The sequence below is a fragment of the Aythya ferina genome (genome assembly GCF_964211825.1).
Source record: "Aythya ferina genome assembly, chromosome: 10".
In the NCBI taxonomy this organism is placed as follows: Eukaryota; Metazoa; Chordata; class Aves; order Anseriformes; family Anatidae; genus Aythya; species Aythya ferina.
The window spans coordinates 13,995,066-14,017,220 of NC_140306.1; the positions used below are offsets into that span (position 1 = coordinate 13,995,066).

Consider the following 22,155-nt stretch of genomic DNA (forward strand, 5'->3'; position numbering starts at 1 on the left):
CGAAGGAAAACTGCTTTCTCAGGAGATAATAATAGTTGTGGTTCTTTCGTGTTATATAGCTTGTACATCTTTAATCATTAACAGTAGACATTGTAATAGAAGGTCAGATTTCATTCTCTTGCCTTAAAGTTGAGATGAGAAGATGCTTTTATTTTTCTGTCTCTCAAAACAAACAAAAAACTCGTTTTTCTTTAAAATCAGAATTCTGTGAACGAAGGTCAGATAGACACTAGCACAGTTTTGATTCCTTCCCCCTCCCCCCCCCCCAAAAAAAAAAAAAAGGTGGAAGGCTCACTCAAAGATACACTGGCAGCAATGACATAATTCATTTTGAAGTTTGAAGCATCACAACTCAAACAATCACTTGAAGAAAAAATGTTGATGTAGAACAAATCTTGGAATCCATGTAAGAAAGCTTTAATGCTTTAAAACTTTGTGTTAATCCTAAAAATAAATAACACGTGTTGTAACAGCTTGCAGCTTTACAAGAGGAGATTGAACTCACCAGAAAATTCAAAGCAGTCTTTATTTACATCTGTTTTGTTCCAGACCAATGCTTTTTCAGGTGCAAGTTTTTTTTTAAAGGTGTGGGGACAGATTCTTTCCAGTTTGTGATGAAAGCTTTGATTTCAAGAACAGACAAGTGAACAGCCATATCTTTGCAGTGGCATTGAAATGCTGGGTTGCTTCTGGTTTCATTTAGCTATATGTTAGAGAGATGCATTATTCCTTCAGTTTCTTATTCAGATTTTATTGTACTGTAATGGACTTGAACATGCAGAATGATGGGATTTTACCCCTTTCCAATGTAAGCCAAAACCCTGGAAGTTTGAAAGCACAGCTCTTATTCTGTAAAGTAACAGCACATGAAACCTTATCCAGAAAAAAAAATTAAGGGAATTGGCATTAACTGGAAGTTGCAGTTAGAAGCTATTAACTCTACTGTCTATTTGAAGAATGTCTAAGAACTGGGGGGGGGGGGGGGAAGATAAACACAATTGGGAAAAACAAAACCATTTACAGCTAGCATTTTGCAAAAATGTGTAAAACTTCTGTCTTTCCTCTTTTAAAAGATATAAAAATAGATGTATTAACTTTTAAAGCTGTTCATATAATAATCGTACTGTTCAGAAGCTTTCCTGAACCTTTGAACCTTATGTTGTCTTTTGGCTAGGTAGAACTTCTAAATTACACAAGGACATTAATTCATAATTCTGAATCCAACCACAAATGTTTTATTTGTTGTTGTGGGGCTTAGGGGGAGGAACAAAAATTCCCCATAGAAATGTGGCCAAGCAGGGAGAGGGGTGAGAGAGATTTATAGCCTTGGTAAAACAGAACTGTGGGAGGAGGTGTGGTCCTCAGAAATATCACGTGTATTGCCTTGACTTGTGGCATTGTTATCATTTAGATCTGTCCTTAATTTCCCTGTAAAATGTGTATATTGCCCGCAGTTTTCTTTATTCAGTACTGGTCATGGTTAATAAAAGGGAGGGTGGAAGGCCAGATTTCACCAATCGTTACCATAGGAAATGGTCTATTTTAGCTCTGAGTTATTTCAGAGAGCGCTCATCCTTCTTTAAAACACAGGTTTTGTCTTGTTCCTATTCTCAGATACTGGCTTTTGTAGAAATCTTTGCAGGGCTATACAAATGCTAGTTTAAACTCTAAATAACTTCTCTATTCCAAACTAAAGATTTGTGGAAGGACTAAGTGGTTGTTTTTTTTTTGTTGTTGTTGTTTTTTTTTTGTTTTTGTTTTTTTTTTGTTATGACTTTTCAGGACTGTAAGTGGTCTGCTTTGACCTTAACTGCATTGTTTAGAGCTGGAAATCTGGGAGAGTGAGCTGATCTTGTGATGTGTCCTGTCATCCTCTGATACAGTTATGATCTTACATCACTTGTCTCATCTGTTTACTTCCAATTTTGCCTAAATGATGGAGGCCTGCTTGTGATACCTTGACATTCTTGAAAAGAAAAATGTAACAAAGCCTATTAAGACTTGTCTTAAATGCTTCATGTATGTCCTGTAAACAAATGTAAGGGAAGAAACCCAATGACTTTTTGTTTCAGTTATTTTGAAATTAGCACCGTATGTTAGATCACTAATGCAGCAGCTCATTGTATCACTAGCAGCCTTGTAGACTTGAATAGCACTGATGATGTGATAAGGGTCCTGAGGGCCTAATTAAGCAAGTATTTGATTTTTTTTTTTTTTTGGTGAGAGATTAGGCTAGCAGATGCATTGCAGCTGAGAAAACTAGGAGGGTCCTAATAACTGGACTAATTAGCAGTGCTGAGGAACTTCTTAGAAGTGACAAGTGTTCCAGTCAAGATGTCCTGAATAGCTCTTAATATGGACTATTATCTCCTAGCTGCTTTTGCTCACTAAATTATAGCAGGCAAAAAGAAGCTGTTAGAGCTAAAATGACTGTGCAGTCACAGAACAATGTTCAACAACTGCTCTGTTTCTTTCGTCATTTGCTGCTCCCGACTAGCTGTGTTGGCATGGTACTTCAGCTTGCTGCTGGCTGAGCTTGCAGTACCTGCACAGAGCTGCCAGTGCATAGTGGCTAATTTGGTGTCTGCTACAGCCTTGTGCTGGTCACTGGTTTGGCTGCTGAGCATAATGTGTGGCAATCACATGCCAGGCAGGGATGGAATTCTTAATGTGAAATTCAGTAGGATAAATGAGCCACTCTCAAAAACATATGTTACTTTTTTTTCAATTGTTGGTTCAGAACCCTTTGATAAAACAAGAACCTATTTCTACTAAATGTAGCATTGATTTTTAGTGAATAATATTCCAGCAAAACTTCATGCCTTTGTTATGCTTACAAATAGAGATGTATCCCTGTCTCACTATAGGAAAATACCTGGGCAAGTGATCAAGTGCACCCTCAGTAAGTACACAGACAGCACCAAGTTAGGCACGAGTGTTGATCTGCTTGAGGGTATGAGGGCTCTGCAGAGGGACCTGGACAGGCTGGACTGATGGGCTGAGGCCAACTTTATGATGTTCAGCAAGGCCAAGTGCCGGGTCCTGCACTTGGGGCACAACAACCTCAAGCAGCGCTACAGGCTGGGAGCAGAGTGGCTGGAAAGCTGCCTGTATTGGTCAAGAGATGTCTGAATATGAGCCAGCAGTGTGCCCAGGTGGCCAAGAAGGACAACAGCATCCTGGCTTGTATCAGGAATAGCATGGCCAGCAGGGCCAGGGAGGTGATCATCCCCCCGTGCTCTGCTCTGGTGAGGCCGCACCTCAAGTGCTGTGTTCAGCTGAGGGCCCCTCACTCCCAGAAGGACATCGAGGCCATGGAGCGTGTCCAGAGAAGAGCTACAAAGCTGGTGAAGGGTCTGGAGCACAAGTCCTATGGGGAGTGGCTGAGGGCACTGGGGGTGTTTGGTCTGGAGAAGAGGAGATTCAGGGGAGACCTTATTATCATCCTCTACAGTTACCTTAATGAAGGTTGTAGTGAGGTGGGGATCAGATTCTGTTCCCAAGCATTAAGTGGTAAGATGAGAGGAAATGGCCTAAAGTTGCATTGGGGAAGCTTAGGTTAGATGTCAAGAAAAATTTCTTCACTGAAAGGGTTGTGAAGTATTGGAACAGGCTGCCCAGGGAAGTAGTTGAGTCATTGTTCCCGGAGGTCTTCAAAAACCTTTTAGATGTAGAGCTTAGTACTGTGGTTCAATGGTGGACTTGGCAATGCTGGTTAAAGGCTGGACCAAGTGATCTTAGAGGTCTTTTCCAACCTGAATGATTCTAAAATGTCTCTGTGTACAGCTTATTTATGGCGAAGCTGGTACCCTACCAAATGTTGCAGGGTGTCTGGAAATTTGTCTGTCATACTGGGACTGCTCAGCATCTCTGAAACCCGGCACAGCAGATGGTCAGGATGTTCTGCCAGTGCCTGGGTGAAGATGAGGCCTTTACAGTGGCCAGTTAGAAAATAGTCTTCTAACTTCGTCTTCAGGATCTCTGAGATGCTCAGGGATGGTGTTCCTCTGGATCTAAATATTTTCTGTATCTTTTGAAAGATTTTCCTTTGTGTTTGTTTTTTTTTTTGTTTGTTTGTTTGTTTTTGTTTTTGTAAAGGCTGCATTCTTTTAATTATGAGTTTTCACTACCATTTACTGGAGGGGAAAAAATGCATCCTGTGGATGTTTTGGCTAATTTCCACAAAGCAGTGCACAAACCAGCTGAAAAGATGAAGGAAACTGGTAGCGTTTTTTAGCTGAGGCTGTTGGTCTCTGCAGTTTCATTTCTAGCAGGGCAGCAAGGCAGAGGACCAACATCTTAGAAGACATCTGCGTTCCAGATACGGTGTCTGTAGACTGCTGTACTTGAGTGTTTTGGGTCCAAATAACTAAACTGGGGAGAAGGTATGGTATTAAGTTTCATGGCTGGTCACTGATGTTCTCATGAAGGGTATATAACTGGAAATACAAATTCAAATTTTGTTACTCAGCCCAGTCTCTGGAGAGAAGCAGGAAATAATTGTGGATCACATAGTCCATCCATCACTGGTGTCATTACTGTCGCTTTTTATTTGTTTTGATAGGGAGAGAAACCCAGAAAAGGAGTTTAAGGCAATGATTAGCAGCATGGGGGGGAAATCTTTGCAAAAGGAAGGCTGCTTGTCTGAGCCCTCACCTCAAAACTAACAAGCTTTATGCTGCTACTTTTAGACAGCAAAATATGTGATGTCTCCTGTGATGAGCTTGCCTTGATACACAGGATGACTTTGTATTCTCATAAGTCATGCTTTAAGAAACCTCAGAAGTAAATGCTTTATCTGTCTTAAACCCAACCTTTTATAATAGCAGTCAAAACTCTAAATCCTTTCATGAAGCACAGTAGGCAAGAGCTGTGGTTTCCATTTAAGAAAAGATTGTCAGTTTGCCCAAAAATACCGAGAGGAAGCAGCAGTGTCAGTAGTAAGCCATACCCACTTAAGAGTGCCTTCTTGCTAAATGCAATAACCTTTCTTTAAAAACAAGTTTCTGCATCTTTGAGTTGGTAGAATATAGAACAATACCATATTTATTTGGCATACTTGTGTTTTTCATGTTCAATTTTTCTTCATTCTGACTTGAAGGCTATGGACAGGTTTTAGACAGCCTGATATTTAGGGATCAGGAGCCTTATAAGAACAAATGAGAGACTAGATCTTGCTTTTGCTTACATTGGGTTCTTGCCAGAATAACTCAGCTGAAGCTACTGGAGTGAGTTACCCTTGTGCAAATCCAAAGCAACAGAATAAATGGAACTCTTGTCTTGTTGCAAGGAGGACAAAAAAAAAAAAAAAAAAAGAAAGAAATGAACTTCTCAGGTAAATTAACTTCTGTTGTTAAGCTGAGTAGCAATGAAACTGCTCTTGGGTGCTGCTTTTGCTTGTGCTTTAACAGTAATTGTCCTTCTAAACTTGTGTTGATATTCCTTGTAAATGGCAAGACCTCAGAGTGTAGGGAAACACCCTAAAAAAGGGTCTGTGATGGCGGAGATGCTTCTATATAGTAGAAGAATGTTCTTAAGGAATGAAATGGATAAGTCCATTCAACCACATAGTCTTCGACCATCAGTTGTTCACTGCTACATCCATTTCCTTTGAAGCGTGATCCCAAACAGAGGAGGCTACTTCTCAGCAAGTGTATTATCATTCTGGTGCTTTATCAGCTGTTAAATATACGAATACCTCATGGATATCTCATGTTGCAGGGAAATCCAGCTGGTGACTGGTTTGCAGGCTGTTCCCAATGACCCTTGAAGCAGGGTCCCAGTTGACTGCTCAGGGCAGTTGCTGTGCATCAATGCCTGAGTGTGACTTCTGCTGTCACCCCATTTCTGCAGTAGAATCTGGGTGTGAACAAACTGACGTTAAATTGTAGAGTCATGAAGTACATAAGCTCCTTACTGTAGGAGAGGTACTTTGGTCACAGGAATCCTTCCTTACACTGCAGTTTCTAGCCATTTTGAAGTGCATTGCTGAGGGGATTAGAGTCAGAACAATCTGAAAGAGAGATCAAGCCCAGCCTCCCACTTGAAGCCAGGCCAACCTCAGATATCTGAGAGGAGGGGAAAAAATCCATTGTTTTTTCCATTCTTGCATCGTATGTGGTAGGAAACATGTAAACTTAGATGTTTTTGTTAGAATGGTTACATTTTTACCCTGTTTTCTCCCTGTTGCATTTCATCTTACTTTTAATTACAAAAGAAAGAACAGGAAGAGCTGTAATAAAATATTTTCTTTGATATATTTTTTCTCATTTCAGTGGTAATAAAAGCTGTCAGTGAGAGGGACTATTGGACTGCATACTTTGGTTTCCTGTGGTCTTGGTGAGTATTATGTGTTCAGGAAAGTATCAGTTTCAAGTATGAGGTAAATAATAAAAACACACACACAAAAAGTTCAAATTTAATTATTCAAATAGTGGAAGTTGTAGAAAACTTCAAAAATGACATTGTGATGTCTTGTATGCTTTGACAAGCCTTGTTACTCTTCCAGTTCACAGCTGACTACAAAATTCAGTCACCTTAATTTAGAAAATATATGCCACATATTGAACAGAAGTGAGGAATCTGAGCTGACAAATGCACCTTTATGTAAGTTTAATAGCTTTTTAGAAACTATTTCACTACAGTGGTCCTGGAACTGACTTTCTAATACTTGTACAACTGTCTGTTGAACTGGATAATTTAAGACTGGTATCACAGAATGGCTGAGTTTGGACGGGACCTCCAGAGACCATCCAGTCCAACCCCCCTACTCAAGCAGGGTCACCTAGAGAATGTTACACGGGATATGGTTAGGCTGACAGGACGTCTAAGAAGCAGAGCCACAGAAACAAATTTCTCATTTCAAAATTTTAGTTGGATCATGGACAGAGTTAAAAGTTCAAATCCATTTAATGTCAGAGTTATCCTAGCACGTTAAATGGGCAGCCTTCCCAAAGACATGAGTGATCAAAGAGCATCATTAAGAGACAGCAAAAACACTTTTTCCTGAAGGTGCTGCATAGGCATAGTCTTGGAAGTGTTGCTGAAGCTCACACGGCAGTCCTCTTCTGCAATAATGAACTTGTCTGCTAGCACAGGCTGTGCCTATTTATTAAAACTCTGTGAACATAGATTCAGAGACCTCCTGCTCTTATACAAAGAGAGGTCCTTAATTTTGGCCATATTAAATCTGAATAATAAAAGTGAACTGACATTAACCTTTCTGGCCCCCCTCCCTAAAATGGTTCTATCTAAAGCTGAAATACTCACACCAGTAGGCAAGAGTACCAAGGCAGGAGCAAGATAGTGGGTGTTGAGAACAGATGCAGCATGCAAAAATATTTTAATAATATTATTTTAATTTTGTATGGGTGCTTGCTATGTATTTGGACTATGTCTTGGGATCTAAGAGAAGAGCCCCAGGCTCCCACCCACATTTGTTGTTTAACGCAAAACTGTTTGACATTCTCTCCATAACACGGGGGGAAAAAAGAAATATGCTCTGCGAGGGGCCAAGGCAGAAGAACACCCAGCAGCATCTTGAAACAGTGATGCAGGTGGGGGGGGGGTCATAATAAAGTCTCACATGCTTTTTTGCATTATTATTTTTTTTGGCCAGATCTACAATGTAGCTATTTCTGTACAGATTATCTAACAGTAGTAAAGAGGGAAAGAATGGGAAGGCTGTTTTCAGAGTCTTCAAGAACTTTGCTAGAAGAGCAAACATCAGAGTTGAATGCATTTTTATGGATATGAAAACAACGCCCAAAGAAGCTGAAGAGAGGAAGATGGATAAGATTCTGAAGGGATTTTTTAACTCCTGAGGCTTCTGATGCAACCTGGATGCTAACAGTGTCAGTGGAGCCAGGCAGGGATCTTTTCTTATCTTGAAAGCTCATGATGCTTTATGGCTATATAAAAGGGACAAGGATATCTAAACCCTGATAATGTCATGGGGAATAGATTGACATCCACAGCCCTTACTGTCTTTGGCTTCTGCAATGATCAAATTTGTGTCCTGGATATTTCACCATTGTTTCTGATGGCATGCCATCAAGTAAGGAATGGCAAAAAGACATGTAAAAATACTCAGGCAAGCTGTTTCACAATACTTAAGAGATTTTTCTCTCCCTGAATTAGAAAGCATAAATTTCATATGTATCTAACATAGTCAAACATTTATCTCTAGGAGTCTTTTATTTTTTATTTTTATTTTTAAATTACATCTAATGAGAAAGCCTAAACAGAAAGAATGGAGCTCTCTTGGAAAAATAAGTAGTGAATGCATTTTTAGTTGGAAGCAAAAACTTTATGGAGCAGGATGAGTAACTTCAGACCAGCGTAATGTAATTGGCTGTGCTGAGCGTTGAGAGTTTCTCCGTGTAGATCAGGTGCAGTCTCATACCTTTTAGTTTGAGGGAAGGATATGAAATGTTTGCTTTTCCTATGACTGGGCAATTTTCAAATCATTCTTAAGCAGGATGAATGTTCAGCTCATAGCCCAGCCTTGTATATTTGTACAATGTATGGACTGTGCAATACTACAAAAAGAACTTAATAAAGGGTGCTTCAGAAATGGTACTGTTACTGGTACCCTTATGAATGAGAACATGGCTTTAGTTATAAAAATGTACCTTTTTTTCCTAAGTGAAATTGTCACCTGTTCATTTAAACTGTATGTTCCGGGGCAGTAATAAGTTCAATCTGCCATTTAAGGAACTTAAAAATAATGTAGCAAGCTGAATGCCTAGAGTTAAGTCGATGCATTCTGTTCTTTGATCGCTAGCTAAGCTCTCAAGTAAGTGTTATTTTGATTGTCCATGCTGGCAAGCCTAATAAGCTACCAGTTCTATGTGCTTTTTACAATTAGGGCATTTACTTATGGTTTATATTATATCATTATGATAAAAGAAGTCACAAAGCCTGACTTAGAGCTATAGTCTTTACAAGTAGAGCAGTCTGTGGAGTGTTAAGGCGCCATAAAGAAGAACAGATGAAAAAAGAAGAGGAACATTCCTATGGTATTCTACCAGCGAGCAGCTTAGTTTGGTGGGTAAAATTACAATAGAAGAAAAAAGTTAGAAAATTTATTCTTCCGAATTGCTGCTATCAAAACTCTTCCCACCTTGACTGGGGAAAGCAGACAGTTGCAAGCAGCTCAGATACTTGAGATTCATTGGTGGCTGGAGCATGTTAGGATGCCAACTGAATGCAATACAAGCTTGGGATGAAAAGGGAGCTTTAGGGATCACAATACAGGTTGAAAGATTAAAGATGTTTAAAGGCTTCCTTTCATGAAAACTATGCACTGAGATGTTTTAAGGTGTTAATGAAGTATAAGAAACTTATCTGTTAAATGTAAGTTCATGATCACTCCTGTATGCAGGTACTCAAGCTAATGCCTTAAAATGAGTGTTTTATATGTGTAGTAAAACTATGGCTATCACTCATATATCACTTCTGATGGTGGCGAGGAAAGGTATATCTAGACTGGGCAAGATGGAAGGGCTGAAATCTCATAATGGAGATGTGAACTGAAAAGTTGGGAAACGATAAACAAGTTCACAGAAATGAATAGCTGCTCTGATGTTGAGCTCAGTTCTCAGATCCCCACTCAGCACTGTTGTGAGTTTAATCACTGGCAACTGATCAAATATTTCTTCCTTCTCTAGTACCAGTAGTTCTAACAGGCCTTTGTGGAGAAACAGCTTCTTTTTCTTTTGAACATATGGAATAATCTTGAACTGACTGTTTTATGAATGTTTCCAAAACACTTAGATTGAAGAAGTCCAAGAATGCAACTTCATTTCCTCTTCCAAAGCTTAATCTAATTTTTTTTTATAGAGATCAAATTTGGAGCACATATGTTTGACATATGTGACATCATCAAATAGCTACCTGACGCTCATCAAAACAGTGGGAACAAAATGAAGTAAAAGAATAGCTTGAAGGTACATATGGGTAACTATTGACTGGTGTGAAGTTGCATCCAAAGTTGGTTGGTTTCAGTTCAGTATCAGCAGTCTGTAAATGGCACTACTCTGGGCACTTCTCTTAAAGTGGAGGCCTAGATTAAACAATCATATCACCTTTGTCTATATTGTATAATATGAGCATTTGAAAACTTAAAATACAGTCAGACCCCTCTGTATTTTAAATACTTCTATAAACTTGCATATTTTCCTGTGTGGCTGGGTAGGCCTTACAGTGACACCCCTGAGGAGCACAGTGTGTCACTCAGACTGCAGAACCTTTTTTCTTTGCTCAAATGGTAACCACTGAGTTCTCGTGGAGTGATCTTTGTGCTGTCGTGGGGATGCCATAGAAATGTCACTTGAGGAAAAAACAATGGAACTTTAAGTGGTTTGGCATTTGTATGCAACAAATTTACATATGGTAAGTAGGTGGACTTGTGAGTTCAGCAGTTAATGTAGAAAGTTACATGTAAACAGCAAGCAGTCTGTGTGCTGTAATGTTAGTAAAGGAATAGAAATCAGGACAGCCCTGCAAGTAAGATTTCTATTCCTGAATATCATTTTCAGGTCATCTGTTAATTTGCCTCTCGCAGCTTATCTGTCCAAGTGCTCGATTGTGCACATCATGTGAATTTTGAAGAGTTTGGGAATGGTTTTGCTTGGACAAGTATTGATTTCTGTGGAGTTTGGGGAAACAAAGCTGTTGTAGTTACTGTGATTTATTTCTTTAAGGTGGTAAAATGCAATTTAAAAACAACAGATTGCATAACTATGATGCTAAGAGCAAAATCAGGCTATTGTGGGCCCAAGTGCTAAGGTTAGATGTATGTCTCAGAAGAGCTCTAGTAGATGTAGCTTAAAATTTCATAACTAAGTTCTGCTCCTCACTTCGTGTTTGCCAACACATTCAAAGCTTTAGGTTCAAACTCATCTCTTTTTGTAGTAAGCTGTGCACAACAGCTGAGGCACAGGCATGTGTCCCGTTCTGCTGCCTTGTTATAACCTCTGACAAAAGACTAGTGCAAATATCTTGGGACAGTTCTTTCTTAAATCTCTTCAGTGAAGTTAACCTAAGGAGAGTGACATAGGAAATGAATTTCCCATACTCTGTTGGTGTTTTCTTCTGTTGAAGACAATCTACCAGCTTTCTAGCTGAACTTTCATAGTAGATGATTCCATGCATCCAGGATTTCTGTGAAATTTCCTGTGTTTATTTGGTATCTTCAATTTTATTTAAAATTACATAGAGTAAAAACAATCCTCTCTTTTTACAGTGGATCACTTTAGGAACAACCATTTTAATGATTTTTTCTGGCAGGGGTCTGAATGTTTTATTTTTAATGTAAAGCTAAATCAAAGCAATCAACAGTATAGCAGGCCCAGATATCTGAAATACAATCATCCATCAAAAGCCCTCAGTGGGACAATTACAGCCCCCACATCCTCCTACAGCAAACCTTGATTATAGGGAAGAATGCTTGAGGGCTGCAGCTGACATCAGGCACTGTAAAGTATTGCTGCTGCTATCTTCACAAAATCACCTGCTGCAAGTCTTTGTAATGAGGTGGGGGAGATTCATTGAACCATGGGTGTTCTAAATTAGTATTGACTTTACATGTTTTGTGATTTATTTCAGTATCTGTATTAATGATATCTATTTAAATTACATAACAGATTCACATCTGTTATGTGGTTTTCACATTCTTTACAGAGCAGACAAATGCAGCTTTAAATACTCCTTTGGAAACAAATACTGTGTGTATCCAATACAGACTCATCGTTGTTGAGTGCTCTCAACATTGCTTTCTACCTGAATATTGTTTTCTTTCCTTCTTGAAAGACAAGAAGACCCCATGACTCCTTTCTTTTGTTTTTCAGCAGTTCTTTCCAACCTCTGTTTCCACAGCTCGCTCTTGGATCAGGTTTTCAAGTGGTATGCACCTCATTGTCACTTATGCAGGTAAAGCAAGTGTAAATCAGGTCTAAGTTATTACTATAGTTTAGACAAAGAGCACTGTGATTTGTTAATGCTCTGCACCAGACTGCAGAGCCCTAAGGTGCTGGAAAAGATCCTCAGCAGTAAGTGATGAGGTCCAGGATCTTGCTGTGCTGTGTACAGACCAGAGCAGTGATGCTTCTGTGAGTTTTTTTGATGGGAAATGCTTCATGGGGAGCTTGAGCTCTGGATCAGGCTTTTCTTTGTTAGTTCAGAAATTAATTCACAAAGCTGTATGTAAGAAGGTATTTGTTAGGGACAGAAGTATCGCTAATAGTGTTAAAATCCTTCAGGCACAGCAATAACAAAATGCATTTATTCCCTTGTTTCTTAAAATACATCAGATAAAGATTTATGCTTTAGATGCATCACATGGAAAACCATATGGCCACTTCCATGCTTGGCAAGACATTGGACTTGGTTAAATTTGTTTCTCAGCAAGTTTGTCCTTGCTGACTGCAGAATTTGGGGATTACATCAGGAATGTAGACAAGGTTCTCATGTCCTCCAGCATTTTTAGCTTGATGTAGGTATGAGCACAGGTGGGCAATTAAACATTGTGCTTCATTTCATCCTTGGTAAGCATTACCATTTCACTCCCACAGTTAGGTACTCCATCAACACTGATATTATTTCCTTTTGTACATTCCACAGTGAAATGGATGCATAGCAGCATCTGAAATCATGGCTCATTTTCTTTGTGTTAGGGATATCAGTTCTTAAATGCTTTGGCCCTTTTCTTCTAGCCCAAAGGTCAAGTATGTCTAATTCTTGCTTATTGACATGGACTTTTCTTCAGAGCTGCACTACCATATCTCTGGTGATGTGAATAATGTTCTTGTTTTTGGAGAAGGTAACTGATAGAGAATAACATTGTAGAAGTGGATGTATGAATGAACAGAATGGCATCTGCAGAGAGTAGTGAAAGGTAGCAAGCGGTGCTGAGTAACATTGTCTTTGGTCACAGAAAAAGTACAGTGAAGAATCTAGAACCAAGGTAATACTAGTACAGCAGGGAATGATCTTGGTAAGAAAAAAGCAACAGGAGCAAATCCCCAATGCAGAAAAGACATGAGATTCTGGGTTGTCCAACAGACCTTTTTTGGTGGGGGAGTATGGATGCTGCTTTAAGGGAATTTGTGTTAAAGAACTAATAATAGAATTGCACAAGCTCAAGGGAGACTTTATAGTGACTTTTAGATACCTAAAGGGGGCTGCAGGAAAGCTGGGGAGGAACTCTTTGTCAGGGAAAGTGGTGATGGGACAAGGGGGATGGCTTTAAACTAAAAAAGTACAGATTTAGATTAGATATTAGGAAGAAATTATTTCCTATGTGGGTGATGAGGCTCTGGCCCAGGCTGCCCAGAGGAGCTGTGGGTGCCGCATCCCTGGCAGTGCCCAAGGCCAGGCTGGATGGGGCTGGGGGCAGCCTGGGCTGGTGGGAGGAGGGCTTGGAACTGGGTAGGCTCTGAGGTCCCTTCCAACCCAAACCATTCTGTGATCTGTTCACACATTTGTTTTCTTAGTTTAAATCTTCATTTTAAAAAGCACAGCTGTATATGACAGGTTTAACGTGTACAGTACAGATGATTTCCATTCTGTAGTATGAAACACAAAGGGTAGTGAAGTCACAGTTTGCTTATGACTGAGGCAGAGTCTCCAGAGTGACCTTTGAATGTCCTTTAATTTTGATGAAAGAAGCAGACTTCTTTTTTTAAAAGGTCACCTCCTTTTCATAAGGGTAGTCTGAAACATTACTACTCAGAAAAGTAAGAGCAAAGATGTTGTCTCCTGAAAAGCTCATTCTCCTACTTGGTATTACCCAATAGTACTTTACTCTTGTCTGGCGAGGTTTGGGTGGATGGATGGAGGAAGGGAGTAGGTCTTATTTTTGAGATTTTAAGAGGCTGAATTTTATATTAGCTTCACAGCTTATTTGTTTTCATTCCTGTCCAGTAAAAAGTTGCTTTTCCATGGGAGCCTGAGGATAACATGCTCAAGATGAAAGGAAGTGGAATACAGTGGAAGGGCAGCCAAATTCTGATGGCTTCCTTGCAGATGGTAAGAGCAGTTAAATAATTTAAAAAGGCAGTGTTGTGTTCCTCTTAGTGCTGTCAGCTGTACAATTCTTTTCCATCTTTTGTGAATCTATCATATTTGATCATTGGCCAAAACCTGTTGTTTAATTATTTTTTTTATGAACAAATTCCTCTTCATAAAGTCTGAAGGATGACATGTAGCTTGGGTTTCCCCTGGTACTTTCAGGTTGGTTTTGACCATCACCTTAACATACTGGATTGCAGTCCCACGTGCTGCTTAGTGACACAAGGGGGATGTGACAGCCTTGTCTGGCTACTGTAATGTTCATGCTTCATTACAGATAGAAACATTTATTGCTGCATACCCTATTCAAGATGGACCCTTTTTTCCCTTAGAATATATGCTTGGCTCCACGTGCTTCAGGTGCATAGTATCACAATCTAGAACAGGAAACATGGGGAAGACCACGCACAAGTCAGTTTGTTAGGCACTAGCAAAATTCAGCTCATGCAGATGGGAATTAGCAAACTGATAGTGTTGGGCTTCCTGAGTGCATTTCCAGTGAATGCTAACGTGTGGCAAGCTATCTGCTAATATTAATAATATTTCTCACCCACTATGTCATTTTGGGCCATGCAGAGATCTGGAATGCAGCAGCTGAACAGTTCTGGTACCTGACCTTGAACACTTGCATGAAGAAGCTCCTCTCAGTAAAACACTGGAGTCTGTGGCCTTTGAATCCCTCCACTAGTATCCAGCTCAGGGTTTGGCAGAGGAGCACCCAGCTGAATGTTAACTTAAAATCATTACCCTTTAGGGAGTATCAGTCTGCTGCCTGAAGATGATGCCACATCATAAATAGAGCGTGTTTGTTGCTATTCAAACCTCATAAGATATGAGCAGAACAATTATTTACGTATCGTGGCAGTTTCATTTGAAGTACTTCATGTGAGGACTATGGGGAAAAAGTATGCAGTTCCTGTGGAGAAAGGATATAATTTATTCAGTAACTATGTTGTTTGATCATTCTAGTTGCATTTAGTGTTCTAGTACTTAAGAACAAAAACCTTACAGCAGCAGAGGAGGTTTTGCATCTTTCACCTGATTTCAGATATACTCATTTTTCTTAACTGACTTTTTGTTCCTGATTTACAGTTGTCCACTGTGACTTGTCTTAGATAAGAAACCAATGTAGTTTCAAAGACTCACTATTTATCTATCACTAAATGGACTGATAACCATACAGAGAGTGGATATTGTTTGTCAGCCAAGGAGGCATTGCTGGAATGAAGCATTGCTCCTGATACCTGTAGCTCTTGTCACCAGAATGTCACTTCTTAAAGCTTTTTGACAAATTGTCTTGCATTAGGAACCAATAGATTGCACCTGAAATTCTGCATTATGTTTATTGGCTGGAGTCCCTCATGATCAAAAAGCTGAAGCTTCTTGGAGTTATTGGCAGGTGTCCATGGATCAATACTGATTTGATAGGTTATCGGGATATTGACAGTAGGCAGTTGCTGTGCCTGCGGCAATCCGTCCAGCTTCCCAGCCAGCTAAGAGCTACTGTGGCTGAATGACCCCCTGCCTTGTCTCTTGATTGCTGCCACAACCATTTCATCTGAACATAGCTGTACTGCTAGTTAAATGACTTTACAAAGCATTCCCTGCTCTGTAGTGCAGATGATCAACAGAATCAATGGCACTGTGTGTTTGGCATCAGTTAGCACAGAGCTCAATGAGAAAGGTGGGAAAAGGAACAAGAAGCTTTTTGCCACTTCTTGCCTTTCCTCCTCATCTTCGTTTTAACTTTTTCTTGTTTTGTTTTCCAGAATTGTATTTTTTTTTTTTTTGTACTTTGCAGATACTGTTTCCTGGTAATAGTTTTTCTTGCTTTAACTTCATTGACAGTTCTTTGAACAGAGTAAAAAGTTTGAATGCCTTTGTTAAAACTTTAAGCTTTGTTTTTTCAGAGGTGATGAATACTGGTAGATAACATGCAACTCTGGGTAGGATTTTGCCTCTGTACCATGGCCAATTATCACTTCTTGTCAGAAACTTACAGTTCCGCTTCATGTCTTTACCACCTAAAATTAAAAAAAATAAATAAATCTCATGACATACATTGTACAGAGCATTCTTCTCAGAGGAGAGCTAAACAGTTTCAAGTGTTGCAAAACAGTTTTCATTTTTTAAATAGAAAATTTATTACGTCTCCTTTAATTCTTTCTCCTAGTTTTTCACACAGCGTCAAAAAACTACTGTATCATTTAAAGTTTTTTTTATTATTATATATATATATTTTTTTTTAACAAAGCTCCTTGTTATTTATTGTTAACATTTCTAATTTTTCAAAGGTTGGAGGCTATAAGGGATAAGACCATTCTCTTCTTTTTTTGTGGTCATTTGTTTGATGTTTTTTCTGGTCCTTCCCCCCTGAAATAATTTTTAGCTTTCATACAATTGAGTTTCTACTCATATCACATCTGTGTGCTACCATTGAGACTGGCTGATATGAGAACTAACCGGAGATTCCACTAGTTTTTTATCAGCAGTTATTTTTGGAATGTGATCACAATGGCCCTACATTAATAGGAGAGTGTAAAAAGCTACTTACGCTTAATCTAGTTAGCTGATTTTCATTCTTTTCACATATATAAATGGACCTACTTTCCTGTTGTAGTACTGTCTTTTAGCCATGTACTTAAATTCTTTCAGACTGTACAGTCATTTCCCATACTTACATCATCTGTTGGCTACAAGCCCTAATTAGTCTCTTTGCTTTCTTTCACTTTTGTATTTCAAGAAAGTTTTGTCTGATTATATCTTGCTTCACGTAATTTAGGAGGAATAATCTCATACCATAACTATATTTGTCATTCTCCAGCTTGCTTTTCACACAAATGGATTTTAATAGTTCCTTCTATTTCCTATTGTCCACTATAATTCTTAGTTACTTAAATGTCTTCTCAAAATCTGACCTTCCGCATAGCTGTACTTGGTTTGTCTCTATCTTTGCAGTGGATTCAGCAAGTGTATGAGTATTGATTCAGGTTTTCATTACTCTGCTTTTACGGTAGTAACAAATTGTCTCTACCAGAAGTCATTGTGAAGGTGAGGTTACAAAAGTAGAAATGAATTTCTGCATGTATATTTACATGTGTGTGACTAGTCACACACAATCTGAAGAGCTGATATCAAGCAAAGTCTGTAATTTACTATTTTTCAGCTTTCTCTTGGATTTATTTTTTGTGATTTCACCATCTTTGCCAAAGACCAAGTATACTTCATTTTTATTGGAGAGAAGGTTATTATCTTGGATGTTGTAACTGTAATCAATAGGGGTTATCTGAACTCTAGATGGCAAGGGAATTTTAATTGGACCCCTTATAATAAGGTCAAGTTGACCCAGTGCTGTGTAAGTGATGGAATTATTCTCTTCAATGTGCCTCTTTCATTACAGTTGTGTAATTCTAAGTAGCAAAGATGAGAAGTCATGCAGAAAATCTGACAATTTTCAGACTGCTTTGAAGTCCTGCACAGTGAAGACCTATAAATGTTGCTAAATTAATGAGTAAAGGGAATTTTCATGGAGTATTAATGACAACAAAATGGCATTACTGTTCTTTTATGTTTTTATGCAAGGCAGTTATGTAGCGAATGAGAATATGTAAAGTAATGGAAGAATTAATTTGATTAAAACCTCTGTGTAGTAAGCAGGAGCATCAGTTTGAGCTGCCTGCCACTAAATACTGAACTCTTGATTACTGTTCAACAAAATGAATGCAAAAGAGAAGTCTGTAGTGAACCCGGTGCCTGCAGCAGGTACAGTTGGACAATAAAAACCAATACTCAGTCCTAAAGTCAGGCATTTAATAGCATCCATGCTTTATGTCTTTTTATTGATTCTTGTGGTCCTTAAGGCCAACTGTCGATTTACTACCCCTGTCTGGATCCAGGGAGGTCAATGACTTAGAGGAATGTGCTATTTTTTGTTTGTTCTGTATAGTGTATGGGTTACTGCAACTAAAGTTCGTAACTATAGCTTGTGAAAATGTTGCTCGAGGCATATACCCAAACATCTCAGAAGAAAACACCATTTCCTGGGTAGTGAACAGGCAAGAGTGAAAATTAAACACTCTTCACTTTTAAAGGTTGCAACAGAACCTTTATTAAAAATACAGTTTTCATATAGCTAACTTTATTTAGCTGATTTTTATATATCTCAGAGAAATATGTCAGGACTGGAGGTGGTGGGTTACAAAGAGATCCTGTATCATCTTAGAATAACCTCTTTAACAGCAGTGGATTAAATATATGAGAATTTCACTAATTCATAAGTTAGTAATTAGTCATTTTATAAATTCCATGAAGAAAAATTATGGCTTATCTTCATCTATCAGTGAAGATTTAGGAGCTGTGTGCCTTGTGCATTCATTTCAGCAACACCTCTTTCCTTTCCCAAAGCAAATACATTAATATTTACTAATGTTTCATGGTATAGAAGCATAACTTAGTTTTTAATACCTCACCTTTTAATGCCTCAAGATTTATGCTATTAACTAATTTATTTTTGTGTGTGTATCTATAGTACATTGTCCTGTGCTATAGTAACTCTGTGACATACTTTGCTTCTAATAAGAAAAAAGGTGTCTGAAATGTAGACGATTGCTTGAATTCACAGGTCTTGAACACTACTGGGAATGGAGCCTGGAGTCTAGACTCACACACCTCTCTTTAACTGGTAGGTAATATTGCCTCTTTGGTGGTGAACTGCTGAGCCCAAAACTGAAATAATTGATCATTTGCAAGTCTGGAACACAGTCCACTTTCAAGTTGCTTCAGAAATCTTGCTTTGCTACACTCGTTTGTTAAGTTGCAGCATACTCCAAAAAAAAGGGGAAAAGTTTCTGTGTCCATACATGGTAAAGAATTTCTGAGAAATGCTTTGGAATTACTGCTGAATCACTCTTAAAATGCTTGGGAGAGATCTCCAAATAATGTGCAGTGATGTGTGGCAAGTTAACTGCAAATATATGTCCTTGCCACCAAAAAGTATTTCTTCTTTAAAGATAAGAATACACACATCTAATCTTTCCCATTGCAAATCTAAAAAGCAGTTTCAGATTTTACTGCAAGATAGAAATGTAGGGTTAGAGAATCAGTCTAGATTTTACCTATGGTTTATTTAATAGTAAAACCTTCAAATGCAACGTCTGGTGGTGTGGTTGTGTGTATGGGTAATCCCATGAAAAATCACATCTTTTGCTTTTTGTTTTGATGTACTCTTTCAGATTGGCAGTCTAGTTAGGGCTGGTAAAAGTATACCCCACACAAATAAACACAGTTTACTTGTGTGTTGCAGTAAAAAAAAAGAAATACTCCTGATGTGGCTTGCTTTGGTTCTTTCTGTGATGACAGAAGCAGGACAAAGTTTTGAAAATAAGATTTGCTTATGTAAGATTTGCTTATGCTTTTATTAGGACAGCTTGTTTGTTTGTTAATCAAAGAAAAGATAATAGCCCTCCCCTGCATTCCTGCCTTACTTATTCACAGGTTAACCTAAATAGCAAAGAGCTGCTCTTGCCTATATCATCTTTAGTTCAGAAGATTCTGCTTCATTTGTTGCAGCAAGCCCTATGACATGCACACAAGCCTATGTTGATGTAGCTATGGCAAATGGAGCCTAATCCTGTTTTCGTCTCTTAATCTAATCAATTGATGCAAAGTAATTCCCTAAACATAACTGGATTATCAGCACAGTCAAACTTCTATCCAGTCACAGTTTAAAATGAACTGTTACAAGGCAGTAGTAAAGGCACTTAGTAGTTATAGAAGAGACACTTAAATCAGGCAGTCTGGTTAATCAGAACATCTTTGAAAACACACCACATTCTGAAGGCTGCAGACTGATACTCTGTCCTAATCATGTGCAAATACCTTCTGCTTCCAGCCTCAAGGCAAGCCTGTTTGTCTCATGGAAGGAGATTTTTGTTTCTCCTAATGTTTGGTTATAAGCAATAGCTGCCTTTCAATGAGGAATGGGTATGAGTCTCCCTGTCTCCTCCTGCCCCTCCCCTTTTCTTTAACTGATAAATTTTATCATTTTCAGCAGCTCCGTGGTAGCAGCACGTTGTGGTTTAACACTGATAGGCAGCTCAGCACCACACAGCTACTTGCTTCCTCCCCCCCTGACAGTGGGATGGGGGAAAGAATTTGAAAGCTGTAAGTAAGAAAACTCTTGGGTTTGAGATAAAGACAGTTTAGTAGGTAGAGCAAAAACTTTGCTTGCAAGCAAAGCAAAACAGGGAATTCATTGCTACTTCCCATCAGCAGATGGGTGTTCAGCTGTTTCCAGGAAAGCAGTGCTTGTCATGCAAAACAGTTTCTTGGGAAGACAAACGCCAGCGCTCTGAGTGCCCTCCCTCCTTCTTTCTCCAGCTTTTCTTGCTGAGCCCTGACATGGCATGGTATGGAACATCTCCTTGGGCAGCCTGGGCTGGCTGTCCTGGCTGTGCCCCCTCCCAGCTCCTGGAGCCTCCTCGCTGGCAGGGGTGCTGTGAGGAGCAGAAACATCCTTGGCTGTGCAGGCGCTGTTCTGCAACAGCTAACCCCTGGTGTTAATACCACTGATGTTCATCGAAAACCCCAAATATTGCACCGTACCAGCTACAGTGAAGAAAATTAACTCCATCCCAGCCAAAACCGTGAGACAGAATTACAGTAAAAATGTAGTTTTTGAAGAAAAAAGGCTTTCAGGTCCTAGCACTAAGCATTTCATCTGTGATTCTTCCAGCCAGGAGTTGAGAGTTCATTCAACAGGAAAGTGAGTTTAACTGACACTTAGGAAAATTTCAAGGGTGTTGACTTGACTACCATCTTACAGGTCAAATTCAGACGTGATTTCTCATCTTTAAGCAACCGCCCCAGAACAGTGCTTCTATATGCTACTGTGCAGCCTTACGCTTCCTTAGAAGTCAGTGCAGTCTCCTGATTGGGTTTGCAGTGATACTCTGATACTCTGTTCACATACAAACAAAATATTATCTAGTAACATTTAATGCTCAGAATATGTAGCCCAGTTTTACCAAAAAATAATAATAAAAAAAATCAGACCCTGGGAGCCTCTGCAAATAATAATAATAAAAAAAAATAAATCAGTTTAGTAACTGTGACTGAGAAATATGAAGCCTACTGATTTAGCACTGTTAATGGAACAGCTTCCTGAAGCTTTTCCAGGAATTGCATCCAAGTACTGAGTGCCTTCAGCTGATATATCCGTAACACTCAGCTCTTAGAGTAACTAATATTTTTGGCTTTGTCAATGTAAATAGTGCTCTCAACAAATTCAACATATTTCACTAAATTAGAATGTTTAATGCTGTTGAAACTGAAGTCCGCAAATATACTAGGGTGAATGGGATTGGGTACAGGACAAAGCAGGAGACAGTATAAGGACTGCAGTTCTAGCTATTTTAAGAATTCTACGTCTTGGTTAATTACATAAAATTAGTTGAACATGCCCTAATCCAATGCACTGCAGCTTCTGGGTACTCCAGTTTAAAAGCCATACAGACATGCTAATTTTAAACTTCCATTTTAGAAGTGTAGCTTTAATTGTGAACTTATCTGTTTCCTAAATAGTGAGTCTTCATTGCCTAGATTCACTAATTTCAGGTCCTGGGCAAGCTCCTCACAGAGAGTCACAGTTGATGAAACATTTGTGGAAGGCTTGTTTTTTTTTTACCAGACCCTGGTAAATTTGTGTGTGTATTAGTAACTGGCATCTGCTCAAAAGCCTTTGTGAAGTCATTGGCTCTTGCAAAGGCTGAAATAACTTCTGTCCCATCATAAGCAGTGGCAGTGGGCTCTTCTGCAGCTCTTAGGGCAGAGAAAACTTCGTGGGAAGTGTCTGCTAATTCTGACAACTAAGTGTAACAACCAAACCCTGGCAGATTCTGCCTGCAATATACCTGGTGGCTAATCGAAATGCTGCATGGAGCTGCGTATATTGATGACTGTTACCGTCTGTCTTCTGGCTGCCAAGCCGGATGTGGATATTTGGTGCAGCACAGCCAGCCTGCGTGGTTAGCTGTAAGAGGGAAGCATCTGTTTCGGAGCAGCAGGGCACACCTGAAACTGTGG

At 39.1% G+C, this 22,155-nt stretch overlaps 1 long non-coding RNA gene across 1 annotated transcript in view; it reads left to right on the top strand.

The window, feature by feature from the left end:
- LOC311442109 overlaps positions 1-22,155 on the top strand; it is a 66,412-nt gene that overhangs the window by 31,767 nt on the left and 12,490 nt on the right. The window contains exons 4-6 of the long non-coding RNA XR_014696448.1: positions 6,276-6,339; positions 13,927-14,031; positions 18,695-18,754. This is a non-coding gene — a long non-coding RNA (uncharacterized lncRNA). The remainder of the gene's footprint in view (positions 1-6,275; positions 6,340-13,926; positions 14,032-18,694; positions 18,755-22,155) is intronic.